Raw genomic sequence first — 20,757 nt, 5'->3', positions numbered from 1 at the left:
TCTCTCCCTCCCTTTCTCTTGTTTTCTCTTTCTGTCTCTCCCCAGCACAAAGCAGCGGCAGGACTGAATGAGCCTGTCTAGAGACTCTGCCAGCCTATGCCCCTCACTTTTGTCCCTCCCCCCTCGCTGTGCATGCTGTTGCCGGGGGGCGGGGGCAGGGGGGAGCTTGGAGGGCGGTGGCATGATGCCAGCCAACCCAGAACCATCTGCGGTGCCTTATGCACTGAGGCAGGCACTGTCTGTCCCGCCCTCCTCCTCTTCCTCTCTTCCTCTCTCATTTTTAATTAGGTGCTGAATTAATTAAATCCTACATGCTAATTAACATTTCTACAGGGAAGAATGCCAGGTCAGAAAAATGCGGGGTGGTAAAACAAGGCTTTGTCCATTTAAGATAGGAGATTTAGGGATGGGAAGGTAGGGGGAAGAGGAATAAAGGTTGAGGTGGAAAGAACAATCTTTTAAGAGTGGAAAGAAACTGAGATAGGTATAAAGAGATAGAGAAGGGAAATCATGGAACCTATGAAAAAGAAAAAAGTAGAATTATTAGCACTGGGGAAATGAAACTTAAAGCCTGTAAAGGTTAGGAAGTAGAGCCGTGAGTCTCAGGCATTAGCATGCATGAATAACCTGAGAAATAATGACACAGGATGCTAATTTGCTGCCTTGAATGTCTTCTAAAGAAATAAATTTCAGGCCGGGCGCGGTGGCTCATGCCTGTAATCCCAGCACTTTGGGAGGCAGAGACGGGTGGATCACGAGGTCAGGAGATCGAGACCATCCTGGCTAACACGGTGAAACCCCGTCTCTACTAAAATACAAAAAAATTAGCCAGGTGTGGTGGCGGGCGCCTGTAGTCCCAGCTATTCCAGAGGCTGAGGCAGAATGGCCTGAACCCGGGAGGCGGAGCTTGCAGTGAGCCGAGATCACGCCACTGCACTCCAGTCTGGGCAACAGAGTGAGACTCCATCTCAAAAGAAAAAAAAAAAAGAAATAAATTTCAATTTTAACAGGAATACTTTAGGTTAGAAATGAAGGAGAACTTCCTTATTTCAAGGCCGTGGGACACTTTACTAAAGGAACTCTAGAAGGTAAATTATTTTCTACTCAGAATGGTTAAAGTTTGCCCAAAGCCAGGGGAGGTGATGTACTTTGAAGATTTTTTTCTAGATAAATACTAATCCTGTAGTGTGTACTGTGTCCTGGAGAACCAAGAAAATCCAGGATGGGAAAATTCAGGATTCATCCTCAGTTCTCTTCTCATTGCATCCAGGGTGAACTTTGACCTTGCTCTGTATGGTTCTATCAACTTTTTAGGGATGAACCCTCTCTTTAAATTAGGTGGTTGCTTCCCTGGGAGGTTTAGGTCACTGATTCCTAGCTAGGACATCAGATGGCTGTCTGATGGCTAGCATGAATTCTCTTCTTGGCTGAGGGGTTCACAGACAGGAGAATGACGAGTTCTGTATGAGGCCAGAAGAAGAGGGGATGGGAGGGTATGGATTGACAAGGTTATGGCCGGCACAGAGGACTCCACTGTGAGATGTGGCCTAGCCTGAAAAAAAGTAGGGAAAGCTTGCTTGTCATTGCTTTTTTCCTCTGAAAGATAAAGAAAACTATGCTTAGTACAGATCTAAACTCTCCCTTGTGTCCCCTGCTCCCCCACCAAGAAATGATGTCTGGAAGGTATCCAACAGGTTAGCAGATCCTTCTGATGGCCCTTAACCCAACCTTTTTCAGTCTGAAATGCATCAGGGGCAAGTACTATCTTATATCCCTCACACCACCATTCATTTAATTAGATGGCATTGCCCACCACCATTATTCCTGCTATAATAATCAATTCACTCAAAAATGTTTGCATATTAAGCACCTACTATCTCTGTCAGACACATTAAGCATTAGGGTTAGATACAAAAATAAAGAATGAGGTAGAACTACTATATCTGAGGGGTTTATATATTCCAGTTTAGTGGGGTGGGGAAAGGATGTACACAGCAAAGTGTGGTAACTTGGCTGGGCATGGTGGCTCACACCTGTAATTTCAACACTTTTGGGAGGCTGGGGTGTGAGGATAGATTGAGCTTAGGAGTTTGAGACCAGCCTGGGCAACATAAAGAGACCCTATCTCTGTAAAAAATTAAAAAAAAAAAATTAGTCAGGTATGGTGGCATACACCAGTGATTTTAGCTACTTGTGAGGCTGAGGTTAGAGGATCGCTTGAGCTCAGGAGGTTTGAGGCTGCAGTGAGCTGTGGTTCATGCCACTGCACTCCAGCCTGGGTGACAGAGTGAGACCCTGCCTTAAAAAACTCAACAAAGTACAGTAACTCATTCTGCATATACGTATGAACATACAAATATGAATTCCTGTAGCACTTGTTGCCTGTGCTTCTTTTTTATATATTGTTACATATTCATTCTTACATATATGTGTCTTATCTGTCCCCAGAGATGGGGGCCTTTTTGATGGAAGAAACAGGGCTTCAGAGTGAGGTCCAAATAGCACTAGCCTAAAGTCTTACATGTTAGCCGCCGTTCAGTAAATTTGTTGATTAATATATCACCATTTATCAAGGTGGAATCATTGCTTTAGAGTCTGTGACATTCCTAGTTGTGGCAAGTATTTGTCCTCTGAAGGGAGCTCTTATTTTTTAAAAGTTGCAAAAAGTATGAGGGTGAGTAAGATCTAATTATGTGATGAACATGATAGGTAACTGAATAGGATCAATTACTTAGGTTCCTAAATGGGAGTTGAAGCCAGCCTGGGTGGCTAAATAGGGGCAGTTCCTAAATGGGGGCAGGCCTGAAGAGAGGCAGCGGGGAGTGAAGAGAAAAGGGCACAGGCCTGTGTTTGTATGGACTATATTTCCTTTCACTTTTTTGTAGACATTTCCCCCTATCTTCCTACTCCAAAATTATGATTAGGCAATTTATATACATTTATATTGTTTTGTTCCCTTAACATTGTGTCATCTTTTCCTATACTGTTTTGAAATCATATTAAAAACATACTTAGGTTAGCACGATGGCTCACGCCTGTGATCCCAGTACTTTGGGAGGCTGAGGCAGGAGGATTGCTTGAGCCCAGGAGTTCAATAACAGCCTGGCAACATAATGAGACCCCATTTCTACAAAAGAAAAAAAAAAAAAAAAAAAACGAAAAATTAGTCAGGCATGGTGGCTTGTGCCTCTAGTCCCAGGTACTTGGGAGGCTGAGGTGGGAGGATTGCTTAAGCCCAGGAGGTCAAGGCTGCAGTGAGCCGTGATTGCACCACTGCACTCCAGCCTGGGCTATACAGCAAGATACTGTCTCAAAACAAAAACAAAAACATGCTTAATGAACATGTAATAGTCTATCGTGGATATACCAAAATTTGTAAAAGCATTTCTTATTTGTTGGACATTTAGAATGTTTCCAGATTTTTGTTGTTTAGTTAGGTTTTCTTTTTATGATGACATTGACATCTTTATACATAAGTCTCTATTTCTGAAGAGGAATTTCTGGCACAAAGCATAAAGACCCTCATTCTAGTCTGTAGATTGTGTTAGATTCACCTGGGAAAGCTTATTATTATTTAAATTTTTAAAGGCTTACTTTTTGAATAGGTAAAAAATTTAAACACTATAAAAGGGAATGCAATGAAATTTTCTTCCACTTTTGCCCCTTGTTTCCCCTCCGTAAAGGTGTTCTGTGCATGTATGAGTACATGTGAAGATATTGAATATCTGTACAAAAAAAATAGAGATTATTTTGATTCTACCTCCCAGAAGTTCTAATTCAGTCTGAAATGAAGCATTGGAATATCCCCCCACTCCCAAAGCTTTCTAGCTAATTCTACTGTGTAGCCAAATTTGGGAACCACTAGGTTAAATGAACTTATAGGATCCTTTCCAGCTCTAAAATTTAATGACTGAAACTCACAGAATTCATAATTTTAAAAAGTGATGATTAATATAAATAATAAGTCATAATCAAGTGTCATAAAGATTCTCTTTGAAATGATCTCAGGGATCCAGTTTTTTATACTGAATTTATTATTAATAATAATACAAATAATGGCTACCATCTGTTGAGTGCTTATTTGTGGTGATCTCTGTGGAAAGTGCTGTATACATTCTCACTTAAACCTCATAGCACCCCATGAACCAGCTAGGTAATTCTAAAGGCTTTGGGGAGATTAAGCAGCTTGCCGGTAATTGTGGGATTAGTAAGTGGCAGAGTGAAGATCTGAACTCAGGCCTCTTACTGTAGGCTAATGTTCATCCTCCCTCATTCCCTGCCGCCAACCGTGAGATTAATAATATAGATAAGAGAGTACCCCTTTCATCCTCACCCCCAAATTCTTGTAACCACTGTTATCAAATTAATGTGTATCTTTCTGGATTCCCTTCTGTGCGTTTATTTACGTAGAAGAGTATTACGTGGTTTTGTGAGTTTTATTTTTAGATAACTAGGAGCACACTGTACAGAGGATTATACCATACTTGCTTTTTTACTTAATAATAATGCACCTTGAAAATATTTCTGCCTGAAGATACAATGTTGGCTGGGTGAGGTGGCTCACGCCTGTAATTTCAGCACTTTGGTAGGCTGAGGCGGACAGATCACCTGAGGTCAGAAGTTCGAGACCAGCTTGACCAACATGGAGAAACCCTCTCTCTACTAAAAATACAAAATTAGTCGGGCATGGTGGCGCATGCCTGTAATCCTAGCTACTGGGGAGGCTGAGGCAGGAGAATTGCTGGAACCTAGGAGACGGAGGTTGCGGTGAGCCAAGATTTCACCATTGCACTCCAGCCTGGGCAACAGGAACGAAATTCTGTCTCAAAAAAAAAAAAAAGTAATATTATTCTAAGGAACGAATGTCTCTAGTTCATGTAACTGTTTCCCTAATGGTGGGAATTATTATAAGCAGTACTATTAGAAAGAATGTTGAGTTATTTTGTCATAAATTCATAGAAGTAGAATTGCTGGAGAGAAGTTTTAAATGTTAATGGAGATGGAAGTTGCCCTCCAAAAACGCTAAACCGTGCTAGCAAGGGAAATGGTACTCTCATACACTGCTAGTGGAAGTCTATGAGAGTACCATGTCCCTTGCTAGCATGGGACAAACGGTAGCTCCTCACCTGAATTTGCTTTATGTTAATTGCTGCTACTGGATGGTCTCTTGCAGAAAAAGCCAAATATTGACAGATCTCTTTTGATTAAACTCTAGGGTAACTTTCCCCCTATTATTTCTGACCTCTGTCTGCACCTGTTCTCGGAGATACATAGTCTTTTTTTTTTCTTTTTGAGTCAAGTGTCTACATTTTATGTCTTTTTTGAACATCCTTGTGCCTGTCTGCATTTCCTTTTTTTTAGTCACTATTATGCCTGGAGTGGTTTAGGTATAACTCTGCTTAGAGTCAGAATGATTTCTCTTAACTACCTGTCAGCCCCGTTGGGGGTGGGGGTGAGGAATTAGATAACACTTTAACACATTGCTTATTTTCTGTTTTAACACTTTATTTGTTTGCTAAATATTGTTTTGCCCTGTTTGTGATCTGTTTAGAATGTGTGCGTCAGGCTGCCTTTGAACAGAAGCCACTAAAGGGTGGGATCAGAGTGCTTGGAAAGGGTGGGATCAGAGTGCTTGTGTGTCAGTTCAGCAGGAGGCCTCTTGATTACAGGGCAGCATTGGCTAGTGCACAGTGAAAATGGGCCTGCCCTAATGAAAAGGGGTACAGTCACCTTCAAGCCCTACTGACTTTTGGATTATACACAGGAACAAATAAACAATAAACTAAAAATAAATAAGAAGTAATGAATATTGTTTGCTACTTTAATAACTTCAGTTGCCTTAGTAGTTATTACAGAAAAAATAAAAGGGATAGCTGCATTCAGGAAGGCTTCTATTCTTGAAGGCCTTTTTTGATTTTCCTCCTGTGTGAGTAATGGAGGAGTAAATGTGTAGAGGGAGGGAGTAAGAGGCCTCTTCCAGCCCCAGGGATCTAGGATCCTTGAATAATTGGGAATGTTTGCCACTGTGGCCATAAAAAGTTCAAGTTGGGCTATTTAGCTTCTAGATCTTGATGCTATGAACAGATGAATGAAGAAAAACTGACATTGAGAGATCATTTAAGAAACTCCAGAGCATTAGAGCTGAGAGGGAATTTGGAGGTCATTTACAGTGGCATATGGCTTAATGGGGTTTGGAATCTGAAAAAACTGACCTTGAAACTCAACCACATCCTAGCTGCATAGCTTTTGGCAAGTCGCCTCCCCTCTCTGAGCTGCAGTTTCTTCATGTGCAAAATAAAGATAATAACTACTTCATAGGATTGTTTTGTTTGTTTTTTTGAGACGGAGTCTCACTCTGTCACCCAGGCTGGAGTGCAATGGCACAATCTTGGCTCACTGCCTCCCTGGTTCAAGCAATTCTCCTGTCTTAGTCCCCCGAGTAGCTGGGATTACAGGTACACACCATCATGCTCAGCTAATTTTCGTACTTTTAGTCAAGACAGGGTTTCACTGGTCTTGAGTGACCAGTCAAGACTGGTCTTGAACACATGACCTCAGGTGATCTGCCTGCCTTGGCCTCCCAAAGTGCTGGGATTACAGGTGTGAGGTACTGTGCCTGGACACTTCATAGGATTTTTATGAGAAATAGAAATAAGTATAAAGCATTTCCCAAAGTGCCTAGTATGTAGAAGGTACTCATGTGGTTATCATATGGGCCAGCACCTTCATTTGGATGAGGAAACTGGTTTAGAGAAGTGAAGTAGCCAGCTTGAGGTCACAAACCTTGTGAGTAGCAGAGGCAGGCCCAGAATCTAGGTATCTTGACTTTTCATCCAGTTTCCTTTCTACCATACTACAATACAGGCTTCTTTCATTTATTCTTTAGTTTAAAAAGAAAAAAAGCAAAAACATGCTGCTGCCACCGCCCTCACCCCACAACATGTGCGCACCCTCTTCCTTCTTTGTCTTTCTTTGTGTATAGGGAGATAATTGGGATGGGAACCCCACAGAGGTACAAGATAGGAAGAAATGCTCAGTTGGGGAGATTTAATTGACTGGCTTATCAGAAGGCCTTGCTGGCAATAAACTAGTCATCTTGGATCCATCTCTGGCATTAAGCGGTGAGGAATGTACTTTGAGCTCCTTGACTCCCCTCCCGCTTTTTTCCTACTGTGCTCACAGGCTCTGGTTGGCTGGGACTTCCAAATGGATGAGGCTGATTTGCACTGGTATCTTTTTTTTTTTTTTTTTTTTTTTCTGAGACAGAGTCTCGCTCTGTCGCCCGGGCTGGAGTGCAGTGGCCGGATCTCAGCTCACGGCAAGCTCCGCCTCCCGGGTTTACGCCATTCTCCTGCCTCAGCCTCCCAAGTAGCTGAGACTACAGGTGCCCGCCATCTCGCCCGGCTAGTTTTTTTGTATTTTTTAGTAGAGACGGGGTTTCACCGTGTTAGCCAGGATGGTCTCGATCTCCTGACCTTGTGATCCGCCCGTCTCGGCCTCCCAAAGTGCTGGGATTACAGGCTTGAGCCACCGCACCTGGCCTAGCACTGGTACCTTATTGGTCAACTCTTGTTTCCTCCTAACCAGGAGCTGCTGAGAGGAAAATAGCTGGTTGGCCTTTGGGATATTTTTTTCTGCATTCTGCAGAGGGAAGAAGGGAGGAGGATGTGAAACTGGAAGGTCCAAGACTGAGAATCTTGCCTCAGCAAAAGTATGCAAGTGTCTTTGGGAATCACTGGCTCCCATATTGCTAAATTCTGTACAGAGATTGTCCTGGATGGATTAAGTTGGCAACATTTACCCACTCTCCTTTTAGAGCTAACTTCAGGGGACTGTCGTGTCCTATGCTAACTACCATGGCTGCTGTCTTCACTGTGGTACCTCGAGCTCTGGACCATTACCTGCTTTTCTTGCCCTATATTATCTTTTCCTATGTCCATTCCCAAAGGGCCTTATTTTCTGTTGGGAGACACTGAATAGTGTTGTTAGCTAAGTGCTGCTAATGAGTTTGATTGCTCATGGTATCCTTCCCAGGTGACGTCATGCCTTAACTTAGGTAAGGGTAACACATGTCTACAGAGGATTCTAAGGAAATGACTCTAGGCATAGGTAATTTGGGCAGTCTGATATCTGCAACAGGCAGCATTTGCTAGGCACACCATAACTTTCTGAGTGCTGCTTTTTGTATTAGGTACTGTGCTAGGTGCCAAGCTAAGACAAGAGCCCTCTCACAGAGGAATTCATAATTTGGAAGAGAGTTGGGCATGTTTGAATGGTCATTACAATATAGGGTATGCTCTGGAGTGGACTGTCGAAGTACTATGTAAGATCAATGGAGTGGGTCCATAAGACATGGCAGAGAGATTTGAGGGCCTTGGTCCAGGACTGTAGTGTTGGAGCTGGGGCTGTACTTTAGCTGTCTGCAGACTCAGGGTCGTATGCAAACCTGGTATGGTGGTAGAGGCATTCCCCTCTTTTGAGGAGAGATTATTGGAGCAGAAACCTTGATAGCATCATGGGTCACACCTGGGTTTAGGGATACTCTTCACATGCAGTCTAGTATGGTAAAGTGGCAAGAACCCTAACTGGGAATAATAAGACCTAGGTTTAAGTCCTAGTTCTCTTACCTAGAGCTGAATCATAATCTATAAGTTAATTGAGTACCTCCCATGTGCAAAGAGGGTATAAGAATTGGACACATAAAACTTCTTTCCTGATCCCAAGAGCCCATGATAAAGTTTCAATGCAAAGCTTAAAGGGATTAAAAAGGAGGAAGAATTAAGTGATTCAGTAACTATTAAAACAACTTAATGGCAGGAATTGGGATACTCATAATTACATCTCTTTCTTTTCTTAAAAAGCAGGTACTCTACAGTTCCTTACTTGGAGGTAGATGCTTAGCAAAGCCCTTGATAAATACTAGTTGATTGACTAAGGTTTGACAATGAAAAGTAAGCCATTTCTGAGGACCTTGGTAAAATAGTGTTGCATCACTTGACAAAATAAAACTCCCTTAGCTCGGCCGGGCGCGGTGGCTCAAGCCTGTAATCCCAGCACTTTGGGAGACCGAGACGGGTGGATCACGAGGTCAGGAGATCGAGACCATCCTGGCAAACACGGTGAAACCCCGTCTCTACTAAAAAATACAAAAAAAACTAGCCAGGCGAGGTGGCAGGCACCTGTAGTCCCAGCTACTCGGGAGGCTGAGGCGGGAGAATGGCATAAACCCGGGAGGCGGAGCTTGCAGTGAGCTGAGATCCGGCCACTGCACTCCAGCCTGGGCGACAGAGCGAGACTCCGTCTCAAAAAAAAAAAAAAAAAAACTCCCTTAGCTCTTAAAGTTATATAAAGTGCTTTAAGATCCTTGGAGGGAGCTATTGAAGTAAATGCAGAATGCCATCATTAGTCTGATGCATGTCATTGGGAAACCCTTGTCACCTTATGAGATGTGAGCTGCCTGTAGCTTCAGTCCAGGCCATGTGTTATAGAGAAAAGTGCCCTAGATTATGAGTCAGAAGACCTGTGTTCTACTCTCACCTCTGCTACTTAACAACAGGGTAAGTTTGAGGGAGTCAGCCTTTCAGTTGCCTCATCTTTAAAGGGACAGTAATATCCACTCTGTGTTGATACATAGAACAGGAAATTTCCAAAGCAAAGCTTAAAGTAGAATGTGCTCTTACCCACAAAAACACCTTCCTCGGAGACATTAAGTCTCCTGTGTTCAGGTAGGTCCTGAAGTACCCCTGTCTTACAGATGAAGTAACTGAGACTTAGAAAGGTTATGTTTTGAGCTGATCTTGTCTTTGTTTCAGAGAATGATCTTTACTCAAATGTCCCCTTCTCTGTGACCACTCTATTTAAAATGGCCCTATCTCTCCCTCTATACAAACCCCTGGCCCCCTTCCCTGCTTGATTTTTCTTTGTGGCATTTTCACCATCTAACATGCTACATATACTTAGAGATGGCTTATCTACTGAACATTGCCTTATGGTAGTTTCTGCTGGCATCTCAAGAGCAGAGGAATGCCATGGCTGGAGTGAGCCTTGGACATTATACATCTCGGGTCTTGCCTTCTGGCTAAAAAGGGATCCTGCCAAGTGGAAGGATCTTGGTAGTGTGTTTAGCTGGGTTCAGCTTCTAGGTCAAGGATAAAACTGGTAGTAAATAATATTCGGAAGAAGAAATCTGGGAAATAGGACTCTTGTGTTCCTTTGTTCCTGAGCTTGATCACAGGCACTGTTCTGTTGGGGAAGGCCAAGAGGGTTCAGAGGGCTCAGGTTCCCTAGAGTGAATTCCCTGTAGATTGGTCCAGTTACTAATGAGGTTACTATATTAAAGATTCAGATTTATGGTGGCTCACGCCTTTGGGAGCCACCCAGCACTTTGGGAGGCCAAGGCAGGCAGATCACTTGAGGTCAGGAGTTCGAGATCAGTCTAGCCAACATAGTGAAACCCTGTCTCTACCAAAAATACAAAAAATTAGCCAGGCATTGTGGCGCACACCTGTAGTCCCAGCTACTGAGGAGGCTGAGGCAGGAGAATGGCTTGAACCCAGGAGATGGAGGTTGCAGTGAGCTCAGATTGTACCACTGCACTCCAGCCTGGGCAACAGAGTGAGACTCCATCTCAAAAAAAAGACAAAAAACAAAAACTCAGATTTATGCAAAATTTAATGATTAGCGAAAAAGACTTTACTTACAAAAAGATTTGGGACATTTATGTGCTATAGATGACAAAACCCTGGACTAAGACTTAGCAGCTCTGGCCTGGGTGCGGTAACTCAAACCTGTAATTCCAGCACTTTGGGAGGCTGAGGTGGGTGGATTGCCTGAGCCGAGGAGTTTGAGACTAGCCTGGCAACATAGCAAAACCCTGTCTCTAAAAAAATTACAAAAATTAGCTGGGTGTGGTAGTGTATGCCTATAGTCCTAGCTACTCAGGAAGCTGAGGTGGGAGGATCCCCTGAGCCTGAGAGGTCGAGGCTACAGTAAGCCATGACTGTGCCACTGCACACCAGCCTGGGTGACAGAGTGAGACCCTGTCTCAAAACAAACACAAACAAACAAACAAACAAAAGACTTAGCTCTGCATTCTAATCTTGGCTCGGCAGCTAATTTTCTGTGTGGCCTTTGGTAAGGCACTTAACTTCTCTGAAGTTGGGTTTCACTGTTTCTTCCTCGGTTGCGATCTCTCTAGTTTGATTATATGAGATCTTAGGTTTCAAATTTTTTTCTTTTTTTTTTTTTTAGTTGAAACAGAGTTTTGCTCTTGTTGCCCAGGCTGGAGTACAATGAATGGCGTGATCTCGGCTCACCGTAACCAGGTTCAAGCGATTTTCCTGCCTCACCCTCCCTAGTAGCTGGGATTACAGGCATGTGCCACCACGCCTGGCTAATTTTGTATTTTTAGTAGAGATGGGGCTTCTCCATGTTGGTCAGGCTGGTCTCGAACTCCCGACCTCAGGTGATCCACCTGCCTCGGCCTCCCAAAGTGCTGGGATTACAGGCGTGAGCCACCATGCCCAGCCAGGTTTAAAGTTTTTAACGCTAGTCCAGGTGCAGTGGCTCATGCCTGTAATCTCCAACAGTTTGGGAGGCCTAGGTGGGTGGATCCCCTGAGGATAGGAGTTCAAGACCAGCCTGGCCAACATAGTGAAACCCTCTCTCTACTGAAAATACAAAAATTAGCCGGGCATGGTGGTGCGTGCCTGTAGTCCCAGCTACTCGGGAGGCTGAGGCAGGAGAGAATGGCGTGAACCTGGGAGGTGGAGGTTGCAGTGAGCTAAGATTGCATCACTGCACTCCAGCCTGGGCGACAGAGCAAGACTCTGTCTCAAAAAAAATAAAAATAAAAATGAAAATAAGTAAAAGTTTTTAAGATGTATAAAGGAAAGAAGGAAATGAATATGTGTTAGCATTTATTGGGTGACTCCTAAATGCCAACCACAGGATAAGGGATTTTCCTTAGGAAAACGAGCTCATTTAATCTTTACAATCACTGGGGCATTTTACAACCATCTTACAGATGAGGAAACGGAGGCTTTGCGGATTTTTCCTTAGATAGTGAAAACATTTTCCAGGGTTCCAGATTTATTATATGAGCTCCTTTCTCAGATGTGGATCTTGGTCCTCTAGCTGCCCCCTTGGAGTACTGCTGTTGCTGTCCTGGCATGCTTCTTTGCTGAGCTTCAGCATGAGACTATAAATAGTTTTTCTTGGCCAGGTGCCATGGCTCACGCCTGCAATCCCAGCACTCTGGGAGGCTGAGGCGGGTGGATCACAAGGTCAGGAGATCAAGACCATCCTGGCTAACATGGTGAAACCCCATTTCTACTAAAAATGCAAAAAATTAGCTGGGCATGATGGTGAGTGCCTGTAGTCCCAGCTACTCGGGAGGCTGAGGCAGGAGAATGGCGTGAACCCGGGAGGCGGAGCTTGCAGTGAGCGGAGATCCTGCCACTACACCCCAGCTTGGGCGACAGAGCAAGACTCCGTCTCAAAAAAATTAAATAAATAAATAAATAAATAGTTTTTCTTATTCAGTGGCATTAAAATGGGAATCATCAAACAAAGCAGTCCTAAGCAGTGTCCCATGGCAATAGCCTGAATGGGACAGATTAGCATGGCCACAAGATCTTTGGCTTTGCCCGAACCCGGTGGACCTCACCATTTGACCTGTTGAACTTTTCTTCTTGAAACTTTTCTGCCTTTGTTTCTGTGATATACACTCCCATTGGTCTTTGTATCTCCCTTTTCCTTCTTGGTCTCTTTGGCTTCAGAGCCTTCTCTCACCCCTTAGACATCTTAAGAGTCTGTCCTCCTCTCTGCTTCTCACACAGCATTTTCTCACTGAGTCATGCCATTCACTCCCATGGTTTCAACTACATCAATTTCCTGGTAATTCCTAAGTCTCTATCTTCAGCTTCTAACTCCTGTATTCATTATTTGATGGGTACTTTCACCTGGATGATCTAAACAAACTTTAGTTTAATAATTTTTTTTTTTGTATTTCCGTAGTTTTTGGGGAATAGGTGGTATTTGGTTACATGATTAAGTTCTTTAGTGGTGATTTCTATGATTTTGGTGCACCTATCACCGAGCAGTGTACACTGCAACCAGTGTGTAGTCTTTTATCACTCACACCCCGCAACCCTTCCCCTCAAGTCCCCAAGGGCCATTGTATCATTCTTATATCTTTGATTCCTTATAGTTTAGCTCCCACTTACAAGTGAGAATATACAATGTTTTGTTTTCCATTCCTGAGTTACTTCACTTAGAATAATGGTCTCCAACTCCATCCAGGTTGCTGCAAATGCCATTATTTGGTTCCTTTTTATGGCTGAGTAGTATTCCATGGTATATATACACCACATTTTCTTTGTCCACTCATTGATTGATTGATGGGCATTTGGGCTGGTTCTGTATTTTTGCAATTGCAAATTGTGCTGCTATAAACACGCATGTGCAAGTGTCTTTTTCATATAATTACTTATTTTCCTTTGGGTAGATACCCAATAGTGGGATTGCTGGATCTAATGGTAGATCTACTTTTAATGCTTTAAGGAATCTCCACACTGTTTCCCATAGTGGTTGTACTAGTTCACATTCCCATCAGCAGTGTAAAAGTGTTTCCTTTTTACTGCATCCACGCCAACATCTATTATATTTTGATTTTTTAAATTATGGCCATTGTTGGCCGGGCGCGGTGGCTCAAGCCTGTAATCCCAGCACTTTGGGAGGCCGAGACGGGCGGATCACGAGGTCAGGAGATCGAGACCATCCTGGCTAACACGGTGAAACCCCGTCTCTACTAAAAAAATACAAAAAACTAGCCGGGCGCGGTGGCGGGCGCCTGTAGTCCCAGCTACTCCGGAGGCTGAGGCAGGAGAATGGCGTGAACCCGGGAGGCGGAGCTTGCAGTGAGCTGAGATCCGGCCACTGCACTCCAGCCCGGGCGACAGAGCGAGACTCCGTCTCAAAAAAAAAAAAAAAAAAAAAAAAATTATGGCCATTGTTGGCCGGGCGCGGTGGCTCAAGCCTGTAATCCCAGCACTTTGGGAGGCCGAGACGGGCGGATCACGAGGTCAGGAGATCGAGACCATCCTGGCTAACACGGTGAAACCCCGTCTCTACTAAAAAAATACAAAAAACTAGCCGGGCGCGGTGGCGGGCGCCTGTAGTCCCAGCTACTCCGGAGGCTGAGGCAGGAGAATGGCGTGAACCCGGGAGGCGGAGCTTGCAGTGAGCTGAGATCCGGCCACTGCACTCCAGCCCGGGCGACAGAGCGAGACTCCGTCTCAAAAAAAAAAAAAAAAAAAAAAAAATTATGGCCATTGTTGCAGGAATAAGGTGGTATTGCATTGTGGTTTTGATTTGCATTTCCCTGATAATTAGTGATGTTGAGCATTTTTTCATATGTTTGGTGATTTGTGTATCTTCTTTTGGGAATTATCTATTCATGTCCTTAGCCCACTTTTTAGTGGGATTATTTGTTTTTTTCTTGTTGATTTGTTTGAGTTCCTTGTAGATTCTGGATATTAGTTCTTTGTTGATATATAGTTTGCAAAAATTTTCTCACACTCTGTGGGTTGTCTGTTTACTCTGCTGATTATTTCTTTTGCTGTGCAGAACCTTTTTAATTAAGTCCCATCTATTTATCTTTGTTTTTGTTGCATTTGCTTTTGGGTTCTTGATCATGAACTCTTTGCCTAAGCCAATGTCTGGAAGTGTTTCTGATGTTATCTTCTAACATTTGTATGGTTTTAGGGCTTAGATTTAGGTCTTTGATCCATCTTGAGTTGAATTTTGTAAAGGTGAAAGATGAAGATCTGGTTTCATTATTCTACATGTACCTTGCCAAGTATCCCCACACCATTTGTTGAAAAGGGTGTCTTTTCCCCACTTTGTGTTTTTGTTTGCTTTGTTGAAGATCAGTTGGCTGTAAGTATTTGACTTTATTTCTTGGTCCTCTATTATGTTCCATTGGGCTATGTGCCTACTTTTATACCAGTACCATGTTGTTTTGGTTACTATAACCTTGTACAGTTTGAAGTCGGGAATGTGATGCCTCCAGATTTGTTCTTTTTGCTTAGTCTTGCTTTGGCTATGGAGGCTTTTTTTTGGTTCCATATGAGTTTTAGGATTGTTTTTTCTAGTTCTGTGAAGAATGATTATGGTATTCTGTTTTTTTGTTTTTCTTTCTTTCTTTTCTATTTCTTTTTTTTTTTTTTTTTTTTTTTGAGACTGAGTCTTGCTCTGTCACCCAGGCTGGAGTGCAATGGTGCAATCTCAGCTCACTGCAACCTCCACTTTCTGGGTTCAAGTGATTCTCCTGCCTGAGCCTCCCGAGTAGCTGGGACTACAGGCGCCCACCACCATGCCTGGCTAATTTTGTATTTTTAGTAGAGACAGGGTTTCACCATGTTGGTCAGGCTGGTCTTGAACTCCTGACCTCAGGTGATACGCCTGCCTTGGCCTCCCGAAGTGTTGGGATTACAGGTGTGAAACACTGTGCCCGGCCTTTTTTTTTTTTTTTTTTCTTTTTGAGACGGAGTTTCACTCTGTGGCCCAGGCTAGAGTGCAATAGCTTGATCTCAGCTCACTGCAACCTCTGCCTCCCAGGCTCAAGCAATTCTCATGCCTCAACCTCTTCAGTAGCTGGGATTACAGGCATGTGCCACCATACCCGGCTAATTTTTGTATTTTCTTTTTAGTAGAGATTGGGTTTCACCATATTGGCCAGGCTGACCTGGAGCTCCTGGCATTAAGTGATCCGTCCACCTTGGCCTCCTGAAGTGCTGGAATTACAGGTGTGAGCCACTGTGCCCGGCTGATGATGGTATTTTGATAGGAATTGCATTGAATTTTTAGATTGCTTTTGGCAGTACGGTCATTTTCACAATATTGATTCTACTCATCCATGAGCATGGGATGTGTTTCCACTTGTTTGTGTTACCTATGATTTCTTTTAGCAGCATTTTGTAGTTGTCCTTGGAGGGGTCTTTCACCTCCTTGATTAGGTATATTCCTAAGTATTTTATTTTTTGCAGCTATTGTAAAAGGGGCTGAGTTCTTGATTTGATTCTTAGCTTGGTTGCTCTTGGTGTATAGCAATACTACTGATTTGTGTACATTGATTTTGTATGCTGAAACTTTACTGAATTCATTTATCAGATCTAGGAGCTTTTTGGATGAGTCTTTAGGGTTTTCTAGGTATACAATCATATCATCAGTGAACAGTGACAATTTGACTTCCTCTTTACCGATTTGGATGCCCTTTATTCCTTTCTCTTGTGTGACTGCTTTGGCTCTTTTTCTTTCTTTCTTTCTTTTTAAATTTTTTGTAGAGACAGCATCTCACTGTGTTGCCCTCTCTAGCCTCGAACTCCTGGCCTCAAGAAATCCTCTAACCTCGACCTCCCAAAGTGTTGGGATTACAGGTGTGAGCCATCGTGCCCAACCTTAGCTTAACATTTCTAAAGCCACTACATCATTTCTCCACCACGTTTACTTCTTTTTTTTCTTAAATAAACTTTATTTTTAGAGAAATTTTTGGTTCACAGAAAAGTTGACTGAAAATTACAGAGTTCCCATGTCCATTGTAACCCGTGTCCACACATGTACAACCTCCCCCATTATCAACATCCCCCCACCTCAGTGGTACATTTGGGAGTTTTGTTGTTGTTGTTTTTTGGGTTTGTTTTGTTTTTTGTTTTTTTAGAGATGGGGTCTCACTAGATTGCCCAGGCTGGTCTTGAACTCCTGAGCTTAAAAAATCTTCCCATCTTAGTCTTCTAAAGTGCTGGGATTACAGGTGTGAGCCACCATGCCCAGTCTCACAGTGGTACATTTGTTACAACTGACAAACCTATATTAACCCATCATCACCTTAAGTGCATAGTTTACAGTAGGATTTGCTCTTCGTGTTGTACAGTCTATGAATTTTGCCAAATGTATACTGACATGTATTCACCATTATAGTATCATATAGAATAGTTTCACTGACCTAAAAGTCCTCTGTGCTCTGTCTCTTCATCTCTCCCATCCCACTGACCCCTAGCAACCACTGATCTTTTACTATCTCCATAATTCTACCTTTTCCAGAATGTCATTTGGTTGGAATCATACAGTTGTGTAGCCTTTTCAGAATGGCATTTTTCACTTAATGACATGCATTTAAGTTTTCTCCATGTCTTTTTATGGCTTGATACCTCATTTATTTTTAGCACTAAATACTATTCCATGTACCACAGTTTGTTTAGTCACTTACTGAAGTATATCTTGGTTGCTTCCAATTTTTGGCAATTGTGAATAAATCTTCTATAAATATCCATTTTCAGTTTTTTGTGTGCTTATAAGTTTTTAACTTTTTTGGGTAAATATCAAGGAGCACAGTTGCTGAATTGTATGGTAAAAGTATGTTCGGTCGGGCACAGTGGCTCACGCCTGTAATCTCAGCACTTTGGGAAGCCAAGATGGGCGGATCACAAGTTAAGGAGTTCGAGACCATCCTGGCTAACACAGTGAAACCCTGTCTCTATGAAAAATACAAAAAATTGGCTTGGCGTGGTGGCAGGTGCCTGTAGTCCCGAGTTCCCAGCTACTCGGGAGGCTGAGGCAGGAGAATTGCTTGAACCTGGGAGACAGAGGTTGCAGTGAGCCAAGATGGCGCCACTGCCCTCCAGCCTGGGCACCAGAGCGAGATTCCATGTCCAAAAAAAAAAAAAAGTATGTTCATTTTTTTTAAGAAACTGCTGAACTGTCTTCCAAAGTGGGTGTATCACTTTTCATTCCCATCAGCATTGAATGAGTGTTCCTGTTACTCTGCATCCTCAACAGCAGTTGATACTGCATTTTGTTTTTAGCCATTCTAAGGATATGTGTAGTATCTCATTGTTATTTTTATTTCCAGTTCTCTAATGACATATATGTTGAACTTTTTTTTATACACTTACTTGCCATCTGTGTATCTTTTTTTTTTTTTTTTTTTAGATGGAGTTTCGCTCTTGTTGCCCAGGCTGGAGTGCAATGGCACAATCTCGGCTCACTGCAACCTCCACCTCCCAGGTTCAAGCGATTCTCCTGCCTTGGCCTCCTGAGTAGCTGGGATTACAGGTGCCTGCCACCATGCCCAGCTAATTTTTTGTATTTTTAATAGAGACAGGGTTTCACCACATTGGTCTTGAACTCTTGACCTCAGGTGACCCACTTGGCCTCCCAAAGTGCTGGGATTACAGACATGAGCCACCGTGCCCAGCCTGCCATCTGTGTATCTTATTTGGTAAGATATCTGTTCATATCTTTGGCCTATTTTTAAATTGGGTTATTTGTTTTCTTATCATTGAGTTTTATGTGTTCTTTGTATGTTTTGGAAAATAGACCTTATCAGATGTGTCATTTGCAAATATTCTCTCCCAGTCTGTTCCTTGTGTTTTCATTCTCTTGATATATATACATGTGTTTGTCTGTATGTGTACACAAACACATACACTTTTTTTTTTTTTTGGCAGAGCAGAAATTTTTGATTAAAAAATATAGTTTTTTAATTTCAATAGGTTTTTGGGGAACAGGTGGTATTTGGTTACATGAATAAGTTCTTTAGTGGTGATTTCTGAGATTTTGGTGCATCCATCACCTGAGCAGTGTGCACTGTACCCATTGTGTGTGTAATCTTTTATCCCTCACACCCCTCCCACCCTTTCCCCCATGTCCCCAAAGTCTGTTGTATCATTGTTATGCCTTTGTGTCATCATAGCTTAGCTCCCAGCATCTACTTCTTTTAGTCACTTTCCAGTTGGTGGTTCCAGTATCTTCCTGATCACCTAAGCACATAGTCTGAGCATCACTCTGGATTTTTTCCTCCACTTGTCCCTATATACCATCAGTTAAGGAAAGCTAATATTACTTTCTATTACCTATTACCCATGTTTTTGTTTAGTTTCTAATTACATCTAACCTGAACCAGCCACAACCTCCTCTTACCCCTGCCTCTGGTATTATTCCTATTCAAATCTGTTCTTCAATTAGCTGCCAAAGTAATCTATCTGAAGAATAAACCTTACCATTACTGTAATCCCAGCACTTTGGGAGGTTATGGTGAGCTGAGATCGTGCCATTGCACTCCAGCCTGGGCAACAAGAGTAAAACTCTGTCTCAAAAAAAAAAAAATAGAGTTGTCAGGCTAGGCCTCAGTGAGCAAAGAGTAGGTGGAGGACAGGGAGCTTGCCACCCGGTTATCCACGGACATGCACACCAGGTACAGAGGACAGCTAGTGCAGTGGCCCTAGGTGCGGAGCATATCTAGGTTGAAAGGTTGGAGTAAGCTGGTTCGGGTTGCAGGGGGTATGTGGAAGTGGTGGATGCTGAGGACTTTTCATCTTCCTCAAGGTTTCCTGGCCTTCTGTTTTTCTCCCTGCATAGCCTCCCAATCCCCCAAGGTAGTCTCGCCCGCTTCTTTGCTGCTAATGGTAGGAGACTTGGAGAGTGGCTCTCAGGCAGAATGATGGTTCCAGAAGACAATATACAGTTTATCAATACTGAATTTTGTAGCTCACCTCTACCACCACTGTTGTAGGGAGCCAGCCAGGCTTGGCAATGTTATTTGATAATATAATAATCATCATTTATATTGCAGCTCTGGAGTGCCTGTGCTACTGACAACCGCTCAGTATCTGGGTGTTGGAGAGATAAAACAGGCTCTAGAAGGGAAAGTGAACCAGGATGGAATCTACAACCCTGGCATACTGAATATTGGCCTCTCTCACTGACCACTGAGAGGATAATTTAGCAAAGATATCACCTAATGATAAAAGCAGCCCTGAAATGCTTTCTTTTAAAAAAATGTGTCCTCTGAGAACATTGAGGTTTTGCCTCTATACTCTGATTAGGTGAGTGACTTCACTTTGTCCCCCTTTATCCTATGGTTCCTCAGCTAGAGGAGTAATCAGCAGGTGGGACAGTGAGTCACACTCTAAAATGGCTCTGTCAGCCCTGTGCCATAGGGCTGTCAGGAGCCTGGGACTTCTACAGGAGGCTTTGGAGAGGGAAGGAGGAGATAGGGTCAGATGGCACATTCATAGACTTTCAGAGTTTGGAGGGACCTTATCACCTGGAAATATGAATGTAGATCTCTTTGGCACATCAAAATTGTATTTTAAAGCTGTTCTGTATTTGAAATGGTATGGTGAGTTTTCTTGTGAAGAGTCATCACTCTTGTTAAGTTGTTGGGGGGTTGTACACTGGGAGCATGGGTATGAAGTAGGATGGGACCAACAATAGGACCCAGAAAGTGAAAAAATATATATAATATTCTTATTAAAATGAGTTGGTCACCATCTATTACCATTGTTCTTCAGCTCCACAAAGGGCCATGCAAGGGAAGCTGGGCTCATTATGGCAGGGGGAGGCCAGTCATCATGAGGGTAGATGTTCTGAAGCTCAAGGAGCTAGAGAACCACCCCTGGTCACTTGACAAGCTTTCCCCAAAGTGGAACCTGCTTCTGTGGGAATAAAATTAAAAATTAAGGTGAGTCATGTGTCCCTGCAGGTTTCAGTCCTCTCTTGAGGACTCTGATAGAGAGGTTAAGTGACCTCAGGGACTCCAGATGCCTAAGTGAGGACAGGAAAAGGAAAGGTTGCTACGGATGCAGCAGGAGATGTCCAAGGAGACATTTGTAGTTTCTGGACCAGAATGGGATTGAGGAGGTAATGGGAATAGAAGCTTTGAGTTGATGCCAATGGTCTATAGTGAAGGATGTT

At 43.0% G+C, this 20,757-nt stretch overlaps 1 long non-coding RNA gene across 1 annotated transcript in view; it reads left to right on the top strand.

The window, feature by feature from the left end:
• The window catches only part of LOC117069956, a 48,827-nt gene that overhangs the window by 1,329 nt on the left and 26,741 nt on the right, over window positions 1-20,757 (top strand). The gene's annotated exons all lie outside the window — the stretch shown is intronic.

The sequence above is a fragment of the Trachypithecus francoisi genome, unplaced genomic scaffold, assembly GCF_009764315.1.
Source record: "Trachypithecus francoisi isolate TF-2019V2 unplaced genomic scaffold, Tfra_2.0 Lachesis_group3, whole genome shotgun sequence".
Taxonomy (NCBI): domain Eukaryota; kingdom Metazoa; phylum Chordata; class Mammalia; order Primates; family Cercopithecidae; genus Trachypithecus; species Trachypithecus francoisi.
This window is presented reverse-complemented; position numbering and strand designations above follow the sequence as displayed.